The 4,384-nt window shown below is 43.0% G+C and overlaps 1 non-coding gene across 1 annotated transcript; it reads right to left on the bottom strand.

The window, feature by feature from the left end:
• Positions 1–499: 499 nt before the first annotated feature.
• Positions 500–637, bottom strand: LOC114807113. The gene has a single exon (XR_003755166.1). It is a non-coding gene; the product is annotated as a small nucleolar RNA SNORA7 (small nucleolar RNA).
• Positions 638–4,384: the final 3,747 nt, after the last annotated feature.

Raw genomic sequence — 4,384 nt, 5'->3', positions numbered from 1 at the left:
GAGCACTCATTGTGTAAACTCTGCCAATTGCTTGCTGTTGTGACCCTGGGAAAGTCACTTAACTTCAACTTCCTCAAATGTAAAATGGGGATTAGATACTTGTCCTCCCTCCAATTTAGGCCGTGTCCAACCTAATTAATTTGTATCCATCACAGTGCTTAGAACAGTGCTTGACATAGAGTTAAGTACTTAACAAATATAGTCATAATAATAATAATTGTTCCAAAGAGATCAGATCCATTCCGCAGGAACCAAAGGACATAACTCCTTGTCTTGTTGCTGTCTTATGCTGCCAAGTCATGTCCGACCCAAAGCGATGCCATAGACACATCTCTCCCAGAACGCCCCACTTCCATCTGCAATCGTTCTGGTAGTGGATCCAGAGAGTTTCTTGGTAAAAATCTGGAAGTGATTTATCACTGCCTCCTTCCGTGCAGTAAATGAGTCTCCACCCTAAACTTTCTCCCATACCGCTGCTGCCCAGCACAGGGGAGTTTTGACTTGTAGCAGATTGCCTTCCACTGGCTAGCCACTGGCCAAACTAGGAATGGAATGGATTGGCCTCTGATTGACTCTCCCTCCTGTAGTCGTGACTGGTAGAGTACTGGAAACTCTCCAGGTGTGACCCTGAGAGGGGACATAATTCCTTATCCCCTCATAAATTAACCCCTTCAACGAGGGGGAGGAAGATCAGATACAGGTACTGAGGCATGCTCATAATCCAATCAAATGCACTTCCACCATTACAACTAGTCCTGGGGCCATCCTTCCATGTGTTAATAATAATAATGATGATGATGAAGGTATTTGTTAAGTTCTTACTATGTGCCAATCAGTGTTCTAAGCGCTGGGGTAGATGCAAGGTAATCAGGTTGTCCCATGAGGGGCTCACAGTCTTAATCCCCATTTTGCAGATGAGCTAACTGAGGGACAGAGAAGTTAAGTGACTCCCTCAAAGTCACACAGCTGACAAGTGGTGGAGCTGGGATTAGAACCTCTGACTCCTAAGCCCATGCTCTTTCCACTAAGCCACACTGCTTCTACACACTGTGTTCTAGCTGTTGTATGGGTTTTTCACCTCCTTGACTTGCCTCCTACTCCACTGCCTTGGGAAAATGAAATATACTCTCAGCTTGACTATAATGTCATAGTTGTGTTTTTGAAGAACTTCATGTTGTTGAAGAAATGTTCTAGTGGAGAAACCAATAGGAGTTGATGAGTTTGGGGAAGGTGGGGTGGGGGTGCTTCAGAGATCTTAGGACTGACCATTTTTGCTACAGGTTCCTATATTATCGTTACGTATTATGCCTTCTTTTGAGGTGAGTGTTTTCTTTTTTTTTTTTTACTGCCTTCAATGCAGCACCGCAAAGTTACAATAACAAAAAGCAGTACATGGTATATTATAGTAAGGCTAGTTTATTGTACTATTGTAAAATTAGTGCACTTCCATTGGCTTTAAAGCACTCAATCACCTTGCCCCCTCCCACCTCACCTTGCTACTCTCCTACTACAACCCTGCTTGGCTCCTCTAATGCTAACCTTCTCACCGTACCTCTCGCCGCTGGACCTCTCACCCATGTCCTGACTCTGGCCTGCAACACCTTCCCTTCTCATATTCAACGGACAAGTGCTCTCCCCCACTTCAAAGCCTCATTGAAGGCACATCACCTCCAAGAGGCTTTCCCTGACTAAGCCCTCTTTTCCTTTTCTTCAACTCCCTACTGTGATGCCCTGACTTCCTCCTTTTATTCATCCTTCCTCTCAGCCCCACAGCATTTAATGTATATATCTGTAATGTATTCTCTCCCTCTAGGCTGTATGCTCGTTGTGGGCAGGGATTGTGTCTGTTATATTGTGTATTGCACTCTCCCGACTGCTTAGTACAGTGCTCTGCACACAGTAAGCCCTCAATAAATACAATTGACTGACTGCCATAGTCTATATTCCACATTCTTAATCCCCACTGTAACTAAGGCATTGAGAAGTTAAGTGACATACCCAAGGTCACACAGCAGAGAAGTGGAGGAGCCACGCTTAAAACCTAGGTCCTTCTGACTTCCAGGCCTGCACTCTATCCACTAGGCCATGCTGCTTTACAGATGTTGTAACTGAGGTCTAGAGAAGCGAAGTGACTTCGCCAAGATCACACAGCCGGTAAGTGGCAGAGCTGAGATTAGAACCCAGGTCTCTTAATTTCCAGTCCTGTGCTATCTCCACAGAGCAGGAGGAAGAACAGTAGCCTCATACCATGAGCAGTGGCAGACTGACACACAACCATTTCTCCCGGGGCCAATAGAAGTCACATCCTTAGCAGTCTGACAGGCTATCCAGATGATGTCTGTCTCCCCGGCTCTAGACCATGAGCTGGTTGTAGGCAGGGAATGGCACTTAAGTAAGTGCTTAATTAAGTGCTTAATAAATATTATTGAATGAAAGAATGAAAAACATTCCTTCATTCCTTCAAGTGCTTAGTACAATGCTCTGCACACAGTAAGTACTCAATAAATATGATTGATTAGGAGCTGAATTATGCTCTCCCCAGCAGTTAATACAGTGTAATGAAACAGAGTGGCTTGGTGGAAAGAGCACAGACTTGGGAGTCAGAGGACTTGGGTTCTATTCCCAGCTCCACCACTTGTCTGTTGTGTGATCTTAGGCAAGCCATTTAATTTCTCTGTGACTCAGTTCCCTCATCTGTAAAATGGGGATTAAGACTGTGAGCTCCATGTGGGACAACCTGATTACCTTGTATCTACCCCAGTGCTTAGAACAGTGCTTGGCACATAGTAAGAGTTTAACAAATACCATTATTATTAGTAGTAGTAGTAATGGAAAGAGAAAATGCTCAATAAATTTATTCAATAGTATTTATTGAGCACTTACTATGTGCAGAGCACTACACTAAGCACTTGGAATGTACAATTGGGCAACAGATAGAGACAATCTCTGCCCATTGACGAGCTTACAGTCTAATCATATTTATTGAGCACTTACTGTGTGCAGAGCACTCTACTAAGAACTTGGGAGACTACAATACAGTAATAAACAGTCACATAATGATGGTACTCATTAAGAACTACTCTGTTCTAAGTAATGAGCTAAAAGCTGGGTAGGGTTTTAAATAATCAAATTGGACACAGTTCCTATCTCTATCCCACACTGGGATCAGAGTCTAAGGAATGTGGGTGGGTGGGAGGGCAGGGGGAGTCTATAGTGGAGAACAAGTATTTTATTCCCATTTTACAGAAGAGGAAACTGAGGTTCAGAGAAGCAAAGTGATTTTCCCTAGGTCACATAGCAGGCAAGTGGCTAACCAAGGGCTATGATCCAGGTCCTGATTCTTCTTAGCAAATGAAGTGATTAATTGATCAATTGAGCAAAGACTTGCGAGGTGGAGAAGAGCCAGTAAGGTCAGCAGATATATAGGAATTTTATAATCTTCTCAATTCTTTGAGAAGCAGCATGTCTTGGTGGAAAGAGCACAGGCCTGGGAATCAAAGACCCTGGGTTCTAATCCTGGCTCTGCCTCATGCCTGCTGTGTGACCTGGGGCAAGTCACTTGATCTCTCCATGCTTCAGTTACTTCATCTGTAAAATGGGATTCAATCCTTCTCTCTCCTACCTAGACTGTGACCCCCAAGTGGGACAGGGACTGAGTCCATCTGGATAAACTTTTATCGACTCCAGAGCTTAGAAGAGTGCTTGGCACAAAGTAAGTGCTTAACAAGTACCATAATTATCATTAAATGTTGGTACAGGGAGGACTTTGGGGATAGTCCTTAAGAAACCGGACACCAAAGAAAGAAAACTAAGGACTTGGTAGTCTCAGTGAAACTGTAGGAAGATCCAAAAGATTTGGTCTTGCCTCCGATTGAGTTGAAATGAACATTCAGGCTGATGGAGTGTTTAATTGAAATGCCTTACTGCTTCCCAGTGGAAAGCTAGAAAATGTAAATTTTTTTGGGTTCACACTCGATTTTTCCATTTCTGGGTAGGGGCTCCACAAGGAAAACAAAACCATAAGAGGTGCTAATTCAAAATCCAAAGAAAGGATTCTAACAGCGAAGCAGAAGTCAGTGAGGTCATATGTGGAATAATACACCTAGTTCATTCACTCTAATAAAAAAAAAAACCTCCCATTAATGAACAATGAAAACCCACCGTGAGATACAGCAGCTCAAAGATCTATCCTGCCAGCGATTCAAGGATTTTTTTTAAGCAGTTCTAATCTTTGGAAAGGAGAAGATTAAAAAGGAAGGGGACCTTTTTAAAGTATAAACAATGATGAAGAGAATAGACAGAAGTGGAGATGCAAGTCTAATACAAAATCAAGGAAGTAAAAAAGAGCCCAGGCTTAAGAAGGCTGGAACATGAAAGGAATTTC

This window comes from Ornithorhynchus anatinus, chromosome X1 (assembly GCF_004115215.2).
Source record: "Ornithorhynchus anatinus isolate Pmale09 chromosome X1, mOrnAna1.pri.v4, whole genome shotgun sequence".
NCBI classification, from domain to species: Eukaryota; Metazoa; Chordata; class Mammalia; order Monotremata; family Ornithorhynchidae; genus Ornithorhynchus; species Ornithorhynchus anatinus.
The sequence above is the reverse complement of the archived record's forward strand: the minus strand, read 5'-3'. Positions and strand labels throughout refer to the sequence as shown.